The 16,681-nt window shown below is 32.0% G+C and overlaps 1 non-coding gene across 1 annotated transcript; it reads right to left on the reverse strand.

Moving 5' to 3' along the window:
- Positions 1-16,558: 16,558 nt before the first annotated feature.
- Positions 16,559-16,661, reverse strand: LOC124523371 (U6 spliceosomal RNA). The gene has a single exon (XR_006964985.1). It is a non-coding gene; the product is annotated as a U6 spliceosomal RNA (small nuclear RNA).
- Positions 16,662-16,681: the final 20 nt, after the last annotated feature.

Below are 16,681 nucleotides of genomic sequence, written 5' to 3' on the forward strand. Positions count from 1 at the left end.
CATTAAACATTATCCAATTCCTATGAAAATTAACATAAACTCTTCTACTAAAGGTTGATTTATCTCAGTTTCTGTTACCTGACAAATCATGTTTGGCTTTCAACAAACAGATTAGAAGATGTGTCATAAACCAAGAAAAATTATAGTCTAAAGAGATGCAGCATTAGAATCATAATGGTATGGAATTATCACTCAGGGAATTTTAAATAATTATAACTAATATGTTAGGGGCTGTGGTGGAAAAGAAGAGACACTAGAATAGATAGGCAAAATAAACACAGAAGTAGACAATCTAAGAAAAAATCAAACGGAAATGGTACAAATAAAAAACACTATTATAAAAATGAAGAATGCCTTTGATGGGCTTATCAGTAAACTGAAAATGACTTAGACAAAAGTAAGTGATCATGAGGGCACTGGGTGGCTCAGTTAGACTCAGGTTATGATCTCACGGGTTTGAGTTCAAGCCCTGCATTGGGCTCTGTGCTGACAGTTGCTGGGGATTCTGTGTCCCTCTCTCTCTCTGCCCCTCACCAGCTGGTTCTCTCTCTCTCTGTCTCTCTCTCTCACACACAAAAATAAGTAATAGACATTAAAAAAAGTTAGTGATCACGGAAATATGTCCGTGAAAACTTCAAAAACTGAAATGCAAGAAGAAAGAAAGAAAGAAAGAAAGAAAGAAAGAAAGAAAGAAAGAAAGAAAAAGGTAAGAGAAGCCAGACCAAATTCTAAGAACTGTGGGATGATATGAGATGTAACATACATGGTGACTGGGATGTCAGAAGAAGACAGAGAGAATGGAGCAGCAGAAATATTCAAAGTAATAATAGTTAAATATTTTCCACAATTAATAACAGGCTCCATACCACTGATCCATGAAGCTACGAAAACAATAGGAGAAACAGAAAAAATCCAAATACATCTAAGTAGATCATAATCTAATGCAGAAATCAAATACAAAGTAAAAAATCTTGAAAGAATTTAGAGGGCAGGGATCTTACTACAGAGTATAACAACTGCATTATTATATAACAAGTATAACAATTATATTGGACATCTTGTCACTACGCAAGCAAAGGAAAGTAGAACATGTTGAAAGAGTAAAACTCTGCCGCCCTAAAATATGACATCGAGCACAATTATTCTTCAAAAACAAAGGACAAAGAAAGAATTTCTTAAAAAAAAAAAAACTGAAGAAATTCATTGCTAGAAAGTTTGCCTTGCAAGAATTGTTAAAGAAAGTTTTCAGTAAAACAAAAAATGATATAGATTAGAAACTCAAATCTACATATTTAAAGGAAGAGCATCAAGAAAAGAACAAATGAAAGTAAATAAAATATTTTTGTGTTCTTAACTGTTCTAAAATTCACTGTTTTAGAAGTAATTATAGCAACAATATATTGGATTGGTGAAATGGATGACAGCAGCCTTATCAGAAATGAGAGGAAAAAAACTTGGGATACTTTTATAAGGTACATGTGAATACTTCAGTATTTGAATGTGACTTTAAATTAATCATAAATGTATACTACAAACTATAGGGCACTCTTTCTTTTTTTAAGAGCATAATCAATATGGAAACAGATGACAGAAAATAAAATTCTATAAAACCTTCAATTAAAATCAGAAAAGGGGGGCGCCTGGGTGGCGCAGTCGGTTAAGCGTCCGACTTCAGCCAGGTCACGATCTCGCGGTCTGTGAGTTCGAGCCCCGCGTCGGGCTCTGGGCTGATGGCTCAGAGCCTGGAGCCTGTTTCCGATTCTGTGTCTGCCTCTCTCTCTGCCCCTCCCCTGTTCATGCTCTGTCTCTCTCTGTCCCAAAAATAAATAAACGTTGAAAAAAAAAATTTTTAAAAATAAAAAAAAAATAAAAAAAAAATAAAAAAAAAATAAAATCAGAAAAGGCAGGTAAATAGAGAAAGAAAATGAAAGATAACAAGTGCAATAAACAAATTACAAATAGATACAATCCAACAATGTCAATAATCATTTTAAATAGTAATGATTTGAATATATTAATAAAAATGGTAAAAAAGAGTATCATGGACAACTATGTGCCTACAAATTTGACAACTTATATAAAATGGACCATTTTATTGAAAGGTACAAACTACCAAAAATTATGCAATAAGTAAATAAATAAATAAATTGAATTAGGCTGCATATTTTGAAGAAACTGAAAGTATAATTAACCTTCCAAAAAAAAAAAAAAAGTAATGCATTACGGTTCTACTGGAGAAGTCTACTATTTAAAAAGAAATGGTACCCTTCTACACAACTATTTCTAGAAAGCAGGAGAAGAAATGCTTCCTAACTCATTCTCTAAGGTCTGCATCACCCTGAGCAAAACCATATAAAAACCATTACAAAAACAAACAAACAAGCAAGCAAACAAAAACTATAGATCAACATCTATCAAAAACATAGATGCAAAATGTTCAACAAGACCTCAGCAAATTGAATCTGACACTATATAAACAGAATTACCATAACCAAGTAGGAATTATTCCAAATAATGTTGGTTGCAAGGTTGGTTGTATATTTAAAATCCAATTAATGTAAACCACCACATCAATACAATAAAGAAGAGAAAACACATGATCATATCAAAACACATGATCTACAAAGATAAGAAACAAGATAAGGATCACCCTCCCCATAATCCAATTGCACATCACGACAGAAGTCCCAGGCAGTGCACTAAGAAGGAAGGTATACGATTGGCAAGGAAAAGGTAAAACTATCTTTGTTCAAAGATGATAAAACTATCTATGCAGAAAATCCCAAAGAACCTAGAAAATTTTTCTGCAACTAATTAATAAATATACCAAGGCCACAAAATCAAGTTTAATATCCATAAATTGACTGCTTTCCCATATGTGAGTAGTCAGCAATTTCAATCTGAATTTAAAAAATGCAATTTACACTACCAAAACTACCAAAAAAAGTGAAATTCTTAAATATACATGTAGTGAAATATGTACAACATTGATATGCAGAAAACAGCAAAATCATGATGACTAGAATAAAAGCTGATTCAAATAAATGGAGAGATGTTTAGTTTTCAGGGACTGGAAAATTCAATATTGTAAAGATATTAATTCTTTCCAAATTAATCTATAGACTCATTTAAATTATGATCATAACCTTAAGAAGTTATTTTTTTAGATACCAACAAATTCTGAACTTTGTATGAAAAGACCAAAGACTGAAAATAACCAATACATTACTGATGAAGAACAAAGTTAGGGAACTCACATTACCCAAATTCAGTATTTACATTACAAAGCTATATCAGTCAAGGCGGCATGATACTGATGAAAGAATAGACACACAAATAAATGAAACAGAATAGAGAGTTAAAAAAATTGACCCATATGAATACAGTAAACTTTTTTTTTGACAAAGAAACAAAGGCAAATCAAGGGACAAAGAATAATATTTCAACAAATAGTGCTGGAACAATTGGACATCTACATGAAACAAGAAAAAAAGAATCTAGATACAGACCTACACAAAAATTAACTAAAAGTGGATCATATATCCAAATGAAAAACATAAAACATTAACACTTACAGAAGATAGCAGGAGAACATCTACATGACCTGGTTTTGGTGAAAAGTTTTAAGATGGAAAACCAAAAACATGATTCCTGAAAGAAAACATTGATAATTTAGATATTATTGAAAATTAAAATCTCTGCTCTGCAAAAGACACTGTTAAGAGCATGAAAAGCAGGGTGCCTGAGTGGCTCAGTCCCTTAAGTGACTGACTCTTGATTTCAGCTCAGGTCATGGTCTCAAGGTTCACGGGAATAGAGCCCTGTGTTGGGCTCTGTGCTGACAGCATGGAGCCTGCTTGGAATTTTTTATCTCCCTCTCTCTGTATCTGTCCCCTGCTCACATAGGCATGTGCACTCTCTCTTTCTCTCTCTCTCTCTCAAAATAAATAAATAAACATTTTTTAAAAAGGCATGAAAAGATAAGCCACAGACTTGGAGAAAACATACCTGATAATGGTCTTGCATTCAAAATGTACAAAACCTCTTAAGCTTAAGAATAGGTACACAACTCCGTTCTAAAGTAGGCAAAAGAGCTGAATGGACACCTCGCCAAACAGGATATACAGATGACAAACACACATATGAAAAATGCTCAATATCATTTGTGATTAGGGAATTGCAAATTAATACAACAATGAGGAATCACTACACACCTGTTAGAATGGCTAAAATCCAAAAATCTGACAATACAAATTTCTAGTGAGGATGTGAAGCAACAGGAACTCTTATGTGTTGCTAGTGGTAATTCAAAATGTACCAGGTGAAGGAACATTATTCAGTGATAAAATGAAATGTTATCTCCACAAGTAGACATGCATAAATCCTAAATATATATTGCTAAGCAAAAGAAGCTACTCCAAAGAGCCTACAAAATGTATGATTTCAGTTATATAACACTCTTTAATATACAAAACTATATTATAAAATTATACAAAGGTCAGTGATTGCCAGCAGTTCAGGGGAGGACTGGTGAGTTGAATTGGTAAAGCACAAGTAATTTTTTAGTGTTGTAAACTATTTTTGACACTTTAATAATGGATAATTGTCACTAGGTATTATTCAAAACACATACATAGAACTTTACATCACAAACAGTGAACCCTATTGCCCATTTTGCCTTCCTTCCAAAGTGTAAGGGATGGAAAGGCAGGAGAACAGAGCACCCTCATCTTGTAGAAATGTGACTAACACTACTGCCACCAGATGATCAAAGTTCTCATTAACAGTGATAAGTCTTGAGGTAACACGGATCCTTGATACAATACAATGAGAATGCAACTTTATCTCTATGATTTTTCTTGCAAAAACTCAACCTCAGTTTCATCATGAGAAAAATGCACAAAGCACAAAGGGGCATTCCACAAAGTACCTTGACTCCTCAAATTTGTCACAGTCATCAAAAATGAGGAAACTCTGAGGAACTATCACACCCAAGATGGGTTAAAGGAGGCACAACAACTAACCGCAACCTGCTATCTTAGGTGAAATCTTAAAACAAATAAATGTCCTGGGATGCCTAGGTAGCTCGGTCAGTTAAGCATCTAGTTCTTGGTTATGGTTCAAATCATGATCTCACTGTTCAAGCCATGTGTAGGGCTCTGTGCTGACAGTGCAGAGCCTGCTTGAAATTCTCTCTCTCTCCCTGTCTCTCTGCCTCTCTTTCTCAAAATAAATAAATAAACAAACTTAAAAAAATAAGAAACAGCAACAACAACAAAAACAAAATGATGTTAGGTCAAAACTAAGGAAATCTGAATGGAATATGGACTCTAATTAATAATTGTACATCAATATGGGTTCATTAATTTTAACAAGTGCACTATACTAATATGCTAATAGTAGGAGAAATAAGTTGAGGGTATATGGTAACTCTCTATTATCTACTCAATTTATTGTAAGCCTAAAATAGTTAAACAGTAAAATCTTTTTTTTTAAAGGCAATTATTGGAGAGAGTTGTGGAAATCATATATAAAATCTAGTAAATAAAATTATGCATTATAATAGTTGGACAATAAAAATATGTTGATATTGTAGACATACACATATCTAATATAAAGAGGAAAAAATTACTATCATTGCAGTAGATGTTAAAAAAGCATTGATCAAATTTAAAATATTACTTACCAGAATTTAGATGATCCAGTAATAGGATTAATCTCTCTTAACAAGTTTTAAAAATAATAAAGCAAATGAGCAACCTGTGCAACACTAAATGAATTTCATTATAGTGAAGACTAAGGAAGTATAATATCATTGTAATGATCAAAATGTGTGGTTGAAGTATTAGCTAATACACTCAGACACATATATTAAAAGTTAGAGAATAAATTTCAGTTGTTTCACAGAAACGTGTTGTTTAAATATACTAAAATCAAATGAAAATCATTAGTACTAATATGAGAATGATATGGCTACATGGATTTCCTAGGGCTGCTATTACAAAATCTCACAAACTAGGTGGCATAAAACAAGGCAGATGTAATGTCTAAAGGTTCTGGAGGCTGAAGTTCAAAACAAAGGGTTGGTTAGGGTTATGCTTCCTTTGAAACCTCTATGGGGGGATCCTTCCTTGCCTTCTGCAGCTCTGATAGCCTCAGGTGTCCCTGGCTTTTGGTCAACTCCAATCTCTATCTCTTCTTATAAAGGCACCCGTTTTTGGATTAGGGTCTCTTAACTAACATGGACTCATCTTAACTTCATTGTATCTGCAAAGATCTTATTTCCAAATAAGGTCGCATTCACAGGTTCTGGGAGTTAGTACTTCAATGTATCTTTTTTTGAGGATACAGTTTAAACTTTAACACTGGTATACAAGATAAAAACACAGGTTTCTTATGCACCAATAACAAACAATTGAAAGCATACCTGCGTGTGAATATAAGTGTCTGTGTTTATCTATGTATTTACATATTTGTATGTATCTCTCATATTAACTTCCAAATAAGTAAAACATATATATAAATATATATATAAAACAAATACATAAATAGGTATCACAGATAATGTACAACATATACTTATATGGTATGTACTTTTTTTAAGTTCATTTATTTTGAGAGAGAGAGAGAGAGAGAGAGAGAAAGAGAGAGGACACCAGCAGGGGAAGGTCAGAGAGAGAGGGTGAGAGAATCCCGAGCAGGCTCCACACAGTCAACACAGATCCTGACACTAGGCTCAAACCCATGAACCATGAAATCATGAAATGAGCCAAGATAAAGAGTTGAACACACTTAACCAACTGAGCCACCCAGGCATCTCTGGTATGTAATTTTATTACAAAAATATATCATAGTGTCTCCATCACATTGTAGCTCCATGACCTTAGATGGTTTCAAAAATCGCTCCGTTTTCTGTTTTCACAGCAGTAAAATGAGAGAGTAGTAATACAGGCACCAAGGAGTGATAGTGATGATTAAATATGTTGCATTTAGGAATGGGGACTAGCATAAAGTCAATTCATGATAATAGTATCTAGTAATTAAATTATAAGAAACGTAAGCCCTATGTGAAGGATCATATAAAACTTTACCATGAAGCATTAAGAATAATTTATTAAATAAATATCCTATCTTGGAAAACATTCTAAAGATAAACATTTCCCTCAATAAAAGTACAGATTAATGCAAACTCAATTAAAACCCAATTTCAATTTATGGAAAAACCTTACAATGATAACCATCTGTCATTTGATGCAAACTGTGTAACAACTCTGAAGAAATTTTTGAAAAATAAAGGTAGTAAGAGAAGTATTATAAGCTATAAAAACCTGATTTTAAAAACACTATATTAATCAAACATAATGATAATGATGTATGGATTAGACTTTTGTATTTAAGTCTCATTTGGATCAGCGGATGAAGAATTATTAATTTAATATTGCTTCTGAGAATATAAATTATATATTAAGTATACTTTGAATTTATATTCAATATGAAAACAATTTTCAGATGAATATGACAGCTAACTGTATGGTAAAAAACTAACAAATCAAAGGCAAATATTTATTAAATTCTCATGGTGGAGAAAAAAATGGTGTATTAGTTTAAAAATATTTACCCAGCAATTCCAACCTCTGTAAATTTAAAAAAGGGAAAAGTACATTTGAAAAAAATATTTATTGAATATTAAGAGAAAATAACTGGAAGTGAAATAAATACCTATTAACAAAGAAAAGTTTAAATAAACATAGTACATCAATACAATTGAATTATATTGAGTATTATGTAACCATTAAAATATATTTTGTGAAATAATGAGTGAATAAAACCATCTTCCATAATTGTAAATGAATTAATGAGTATTAAACTAACGTATTCAGTGTGCTCTTCGGTTTTGCAAGTAAATAAATGTGTTCGATAGAAATACATAAACAAATGTAATTATTTTTAATGTATTATATAATAAACTTCTATTATTTATATAATCCTAACAAAATATAAGGGCTCGTTTTTGAAATTTAACATAAGCAATAAAACTTTGATTTATCAGTTCAAGATCTTTAAACGATACACTCACAATTCATATTTATCTCTACCTAATGCATTAGAATGGTTCTTTCTAGCAGCACTCTGCAGACAATCTGCCCCATTTTTTTAAAAGGGTAAGATTTTTCCTCCACTAAACAAAGGCTTATTATCTGACCAAATACGTTGTTTGAAATTATATAAATTTAAACATTTCTTTATAAAGGTCCAAAATTCTGTAGGAATATCTGACAAGTGTAGACAGAGCCCCTTCATCGTATACCCAACATTTTACACTGTATTACACTAAAGAGCAATTTGTTTCTGTCTCTCAGGGTTGAATCATCCAAATAGAAGTCAGTTCTAAGTCAAATCCCATGAAGTCAATATCAATCACCAACTACTGATGTTCACCCAAATTCTACACACTGGCATTTACTCTTAATAATGAACAATCACTGATGAAAAATAAATATGGAAAAGTTTTCAGAATTTAACAAACTTTAAACAAATCAAAGGTTTGACAGGTAACTCATTTCCTTAATAAATTAGTGGTTTACTGTGGGAGAAAAAAATCCAAGAACACAAGTTACATAAAATGTGATATACTTTGGGTATTAAATTAAGGAGGCATTACTAGCTGAGAAGGTATCAAAACATAAATTAATAAAATAGTATGCACGTAAGAAAAATTAATAATATGCCTAACAAATTATTTTTAAAGATAATGTACTCTCAGATCAGGAAAAATAAAGTATGACAATACTGACACATGAAACATAATTACATTAAAAATACATGTTTTGCTTAAGCAGTTCTTGAATCAAGCCTGTAAAATGAGTCTTTGAATATTTGCCATTACCAAAATGGAAAAATTTATGGAGTATATATCAGAAGAGAAGTGAAGGTATTAATTTTTAGGTATAATTGAAAAGACTATTTATTGAACTAAATTTTCAGAGAGAAATGAAAGGGGTGAGAGGAAAAAGTCTGCTATTACTTGCTGGTGACCTTAGGCAAATATGTTTTCAATGTCTCAGTTTCTTCACCTAAAATAACATTTCTAAGCCTTGGGATTTTGGATCAGACAGGTTTTTTTTTTATTTTATTTATTTATTTATTTTAATTTTAAGGGGTGTTCTATGCATTGTATGATGTTCACCAGCATGCTTGGTCTATACCCACTGGATGCCAGGATACCATTCTGTATACATCCTATTATGTGGATTTTCTATCACTATTATACAGTAATTTTCACAAACATAAAGGTCTTATTCCAAGCTATTTTCAGAGAATTAGCAAAATTAATGTGTAAAAAATAGATATACAATCAAAGTACACAATATATACACTTAGGAATACATTATCTTCATTATATTTCACTTCATATAAAATCGTAACTTGGAAAGGAGGCAAGTTTCTTAGTCTTGCGATATATATCAAATGCGTTTCGTTTCAACATTTGATATTGAAAATGATCAAAAATTTTCCTGCATTTAAAATTATCTATTAAATACAAATTGGTAGACTTATTTATTTTTCAAAGACTAAAAAATAATTACATGGGGGCTTCAGTTATTCCTTATTTGGGTGGTTTAGTTTTCTTTCTAGTATTTTGTGCTTTTACTACTATACATATAAGAATATTGTGTAATTTTTTTTCAGTTTCTAACATTTATTCATTTTGTTTAATGGTTTTCCAAATTTGCTTTCTAAGTGACATTTGCTAAAATGCTATGTTATTCTCCATATCTCTCTACAGAGCACATTTATCCTCAATTATTTTATAATTCTTTCCTGCAATTATATGGGATTCTCTTTGTTATTAGAGATTGCTTTTTGCAGTAGAAGGACATTCTTCTCACTTTTAATTATGTTGTCTCTTAGAGGCACTTCCCCCCTCCCTGCAACAGTTGGAAAACTTGTTCTCAATGTACCATATGGTTGTCACCAAATTTTTTTATTTCTTCACATTTGATTAATATTCCTGCAGTGTTATGATTAGTAAACACATTACCTTCTGTCATGTTGTAAGTTTAAATTATTGACCTCTAAGCAAACATTTATGAAATTCATTTTATCTTTTTTCTCAATATAAAATAAACGGCTCTCCTGAGGAAATGTATATTTTCCCTTGTATGTTTCCAAAAAATAAAGCATTTATTTTGGAGGTGTTTTAATTTCAACATATAGCATTAACATTACTAATCTATATTAATAAAGAATTCCAGATCCAAAATAAGACAGCCCCTTCTTTCAGTAAATCTTTGGTATTCTTGAGTTTAATTGTGGTTGTATCTTATTGGTATATAGGAGACTGATTTTCCATGTCTGAGTTAACAGTTCCTGTGACGAGGTGGACATAATGATCCTGGTTAAGCAGCATTGAGATGTGGGTGCATCTCTTATGTGGACAAGATAGGAAAAAATACAGATGACTCATGTGTCCTACATATGTAATATCATATCATATTATATAATGTTATAGATGTTGTTATATATGTTGATTTTATATATATCAATCACATTCTGTAATTATGTTATTTTATTTAAAATCATAACTATCCTGAGTGAATTTATTACTAAAGAGTACCAACTCTCTCTCTCTCTCCCAGCCCCTGCCTTTTCTTTTACATGCACTCACACACACACACACACACACCACTGATCATTTTGAGGTTCCCCCCTTTTTTTCGTAATATAGGACTTCATTGTCTGATCTTTTTTACAAGTATGACTTATGTTGTAATCAGAAAACGTTACCTTACATAAATGTGTGAAACATTCTGTTGCAGATAACAGAAGTTATTAACCCAAACTAGTTTAAGCTCACCTGGAAATTTTTTGCTTTAGACAACAGAAAATCCACATACACAATGTGGCTTCAGAAATGGCTAGATTTAGCTTCATAAATGATGGGTCTGAACCCTGTTTCTGTGTCTTGTCCAGATTTGGATTATGTCTCCATCTCAGAGTTCACAATTCCTGTGACAAGGCAGGCATAATGATCCTGATTAAGAAGGTTGAGTTGTAGGTGCATCTCTTATGTGGATGAGATAGGAAAAATTGCAGAAGACCCAAAAACATGGAGATTAGATAGATATAGATATAGATAGATGTAGATACAGATATTTCTCAAAAAGAAAAAGAATGTTGAATAGATGGGAATAGGAGATGTCTCTTCCATGTGTGATTAAGTTTTGGTCTGAGACAAATGCATGAACTATTAATTTCCTGAGGGCAGTGTCCACTGAATAAATTGTTGAAAAGGTAAATGAATCATTGTTAATAAAATAAATATATCCAGATGTGTTTGTCACATTAACATGCCTCCCCCATCCTCTATATGATAGGAATTCTAGCAGAGGACAATGTTGGCAAGTATCTTCTCAGATACCTTAAGGATACTCATAGGAACTTTCTGTTCACTATAAGAATTGACCAAACTATCCTCATTCTGTCAGACATACCTAGTCACGCAAACGTGGTACTCAAAGGAACTGACAATAAATAGGAGAACTTTATCATACTAATGATATCTTACCACTCCTTGGAAACCAGAAAGCTCAATGTACTATGCTGTTTTGTGTTAATCATGTATAAGTTTGACATTTTGCAGGCAAAACCATGGATCTTTCTTGCAAAGTGTTCAGAAACAGATCAAGGTAGATTTAACAAAGGATTTAATGCCTAACACTATTTACATATTTGTTGAATAAATGAATAAATGAAGGAATATAAAATAAATTTCAATGAGCTATAATTGAGTTAGAGTGAAAGCCTTGGTTTCTTAAAAAATTAAGCAGAAATCTCTTCGGTTATAATACTTCGTGAAGCTGAAATAAACATATTAATCACTTTCTAAACTAAAATGTATTAAATACTTCCTGTTTAGTAATCAGGGATTAAATAATAAAATTGAATCTTCCTGATATTTGTAGAACCATTCTGTGCTCATTAATATAAATCCTAGAATCTATGATTACCGTCCACAATTTACATGTAAATGTGGAAAGTGTTGGATGTTGTGCAGCTCACTCAGTTCCACATACTGTGGAGATCACCCTCCCTTAAATAAACACCTGGCTTTATCACTTTTAAAAATTCCTGTAAGTTAAATAATTTTAAGCCATTCATTTATTTTACCTGAATCTCTTTACATCAGATGCTTGGTGGGACTTTTAGTGTAAAATGTAGTGTGAACTCAAGAAAGTATTTAGAGTCCCTAAAAGAGCATACAGAATAGAACTCTGAATAACACAGGAGAAGAATTAGCCATCGTATAACTATAATTATAACATAATAAACAGGATAGCACTCAATAAAATATTACAGTAATTAACTGAATCCTATATTTGTATATACAAATGGAATCTGCACATGTTAGAAAAGCAAAGTAATTAGTATCTTCTACTTGAAACTGATTAATTCTCTTTTGAAACTGAGAGAGTTCAAAAGAGACTAAGTGTTCAATCCATTTTAAGATAAACTTCAGAATGTTTTTTTAGATTTTGGAAAGATATGTATTGCAGAGGAACTTCAAATAAATGTAACAAAGAAGGGCCAGTATTAAAAGTAGATATGAAAAAGAAGATCAGAAAGAAAAATCTCACTTCAGAAATGTAACAATTAGATTTTAAAACAGGAATAAAGTACTGCACTGTGAATGTGTGGAAGAAAAATCAACAATCCAGAAAAAGCACAGGATTAAATGGGAGGGGTAAAAATGATGGTTGTCCTCCATTAACACCATCATTTAAAATTGCAAACATACATGAAATTTCAGTTAAAAATGTTAGAATTAATTTTGCAGGACAGCCAATGCTTGGGAAGGCTGGACTAACCTGTCATTTTAATCTATAAGTGAGGCTTTGTCCAAGATCCTGCTGGATACAGCACTCCTGAGAAGCTAAAGACTTGACAACACTCATTAATGTTCACACAAAGATGCTGTCTAAAAAATGTAATCCATGTTGGATATGTATTTCCAGATTAGATATGAAAGATGAATAAAAATATTCCCATAAATCTTTCATGTCTTAAAATTCCTTTGGTCAAAGATTTTCCTAACTTTTTGATGCTAGGTAATGTTTGCTTTTGTTGTTGTTATTTTGTTTTCTTTTGTTTTCAATTGCTAGCATTTATTTTTAAATTAATTACTAAAAGCCCTTAAACATGTCCTGAGGTTTAGACATCTCTTTAATTTTGATTTTTATTCTCGTTATTGCTATTAAATGCCAGAATTATATTTGCCTCATCTCTGTAATTATTGTTTTATCTCTCTAAGAAGCTTTTAAAACTCAGAGCCTTGAACCTGTTTTTTATTACAATTTAAGAGAACAATAACTGAGGGTTTTTGTTTTGTTTTGTTTTGTTTTTCGGCATATTTTCCAGGTTTTAAGGACAGAGAAAATCCCTCAGAATTTAATTACATGCAGATATTTAGAAGGAGGCATGGGAGGTAATAAATTTTATATTTAACGTAATTAATTGCTTGGCTAATCCTTGGAAGTTTGAATAAAATATCTCCATAATTTAACATTAATTTCCATTTGGATAATGCAATGAATAATGTATTATGCTTTGTTAACTAGATATCTTTTAATAGGAATAAAAGTGAGCAAGAACTAGACAAAAAGTTTTATGCATACAATTGATTATAGAAAAATAAAAATAACTATTACATAGAAAAATGGTATAAATAATTCAGTTAATATCATTAATAGTCTTATCTAAGAAATATCAGGGGTTTTTAAATTGTTTTTTCTGAGCTTAAATATTAACATCACATCAAATTTTATTTCTTTTTATGTCCTTTTATAAATACTTCAGTGTACCGCAAAAAGTAAGGTAGTATCTTCTTTTACAAAACATAATACCTGAGACATTGTGGGAAACGTGGCTATAAAATCTGTATTAAACCAAATAAATTATAGTATTAGATATTCTCTCCACTTGTAGTCAAAAACTTAGCTAGTAATTTTCAGGGTGCCTTATTAACTTTTAAGGGCTGAATGGAGAGTTCTAAGATTGCTATTTGATTGGTATAGATAAGGACTGTTATTGGCAGTATTTACAATATTACAGGTTTTCCCCTTTGCAAATATGAAAGCAATCATCTATAAAGGTTATTTAGGTAAAAAAAAAGTTCGCTAAAGCAGTAGGGAACATATCTTAATATTTCTCATTTATACTGTGCTTTTCTACACTTACAGTATGATACATGCAATTTAAAACTTTTACTATCCTTGTTGGCTTTAGTTAGGCACTTTATGGGTACATGAAATAGTAACATGATTCCAAATGGCCAACTGTACAAACACTGTCATTCTAGTATTAGATGTGCCATTCTCACCCATCCTGTCATGGAAAGAAAAATATCTCCTTAGATTCTGGTTTATCCTTGCTGTGTTTCTTCCTATACAAATAAATGGTATATATTTTTTTAAATTATTTTTTATTCAAAAAAAATTTAACGTTTATATTTTATTATTGAGAGACAGAGCATGAGCATGGGACAGGCAGAGAAAGAGGGAAACACAGAATCCGAAGTAGGCTCCACGCTCTGAGCTGTCAGCATAGAGCCCGACGCGGGCTCGAACCCACAAACTGTGAGATCACAGTCTGAGATGACTTCAGATGCTTAACCGACTAAGCCACCCAGGCGCCCCTTTAAATATTTTTTTAATGTTTATCCATCTTTGAGAGAGAGAGAGAGACAGAGTGCCAGTGGGGTAGGGGCAGAAAAAGAGGGAGACACAGAATCCGAAACAGCCTCCAGGCTCTGAGGTATCAGCACAGAACCTGACAGGGGGCTCGAACTCATGAATGGCGAGATCATGACCTGAGCAGGAGTCAGAAGCTTAACCGACTCAGCCACCCAGGCGCCCGTGTTATAAATATATATATATATATATATATATATATATATATATATATATATATATTTTAGTTCTCATTTTCTACAAAGAGTGCTATACTGAAGATAGTCTTTCCGCCTCACCTTTTTTGAAAAAGGTGACTAACACATCCCTTGGGATTTCCTCCACTTTATAAATATCCGTATGTTTTCAAGTTTTTCGGGTATTTTTTTCTACTTCTTTTTATATTAACACAGTAAACTTAAGATATTTTGTGTACAATTCTTTAATTTTGATATATATATATACAGACTTTTATAAACACCACTGTAATAAACACCAGCCCCAAATCTATTGGGTATTACCCCTTTACAGTCACATCCTCTCCTCTCTCACCCTGGCGACCACTCATCTGTTCTCCCTGACTATAGTTTTGTGATTGTGAGAATGTCGTGTCAATGAAGCATATAGTTTTTAACAATTTGAAACTAGCATCTCTCACTCAGTGTAATCAAAACTATCAAAACTATTTATGCATATCAAGTTTATTCACTGTTATTTCTGATTAATATTCTGGTGGGTGGATGTGCCAGGGGACACTGACCCATTCACCCACTGAAGAACATCTGTGTTATTTCCAGGTTTTGGAGATTATGAAAGAGCAGCTATAAACATTGGTGTACAAGTGATTGCGTAAATATAGGTTTTCATTATTCTAGAACAAATATATAGGAGTAGAATTTCTGAGAAATACAATTAGTTTAACTATATAAAAAACTGCCACAACTGTCTAAAGCAACTACACCATTTTGCTTACCTACTATCACTTTACGCCAAGTCCCATTTAGTCTGCATCCTCACCCACACTTGGTGTTACTAGCATTTTTCACTTTAACTATTCTATTAGGTGTGGAATAGTATCTCATTATGGTTTTAATTTGTGTTTCCCTAATAGCTCAGAATATTGAACTTGGTTCATATGCCTAATTGCTTTCCATATGTCCTATCTGATGAAGTTTCTCAAGTCTCTGATTTTTTTTAACTGGGTCATTTGTTTTCTTACTATTGAATTTTGAGACTTCTTTATAATATTCTGGATAAAAGTCCTTTTTCAGATATGTTATCTGCAAATATTTCCTTCTAATTTGTAGCTTGTTTGTTTTTTCATTCTGTTAGTATCATTTCATCCTCTTAGTATCATTACTTTTCTATGGCATTTTAGGCATGCAGTTTATGTCTATTAAGTATAATTTGTCCATCTTTTTTTAAGCATCTACATTTTTACTTGTAGTTAGAAAGCATTTCTGCACAATCAAAGAGGAATTCACCTACGTGTTCTTCAAAAACTTATTTGGTTTTATATTTTTATATTTAGAGCTCTGAACTCTAAATGTTTAGCCTTGTGCAATGGTGTGAGATTTGGATCTGATTTTATCCTTGTCAAACGGCCAGCCAATTATCCAAATAATATTATTTAAAAAGCCTCTTGTTTCCCAAAAGATTTGAGATGCTACCCTCATCTCATATTAAACTGTCATATACTTTTAGTGTAATTCTGAATGTTTGTTTCTCTGGTTAGCATGACTCTTCATGCATCAGAACCATGTGTTTTAATCATGTAATGTCTAGGTTATAATCCAGTGTAGGTTTATTCTCTTTCAAAGATTTTCTTTTTTTTTATGGAACACGTCACAAATTTGTGTGTCATCTTTGCACAGGAGTCATGCTAATCTCTATATTATTCCAATCTAGTATATGTACTGCTGAAATGAGCACTCTAATGGTGTCCTTAATCA

Source organism: Lynx rufus, unplaced genomic scaffold (assembly GCF_022079265.1).
Source record: "Lynx rufus isolate CCGP_SWC_20201006 ecotype Redwood Valley unplaced genomic scaffold, mLynRuf1.p SCAF_1, whole genome shotgun sequence".
In the NCBI taxonomy this organism is placed as follows: domain Eukaryota; kingdom Metazoa; phylum Chordata; class Mammalia; order Carnivora; family Felidae; genus Lynx; species Lynx rufus.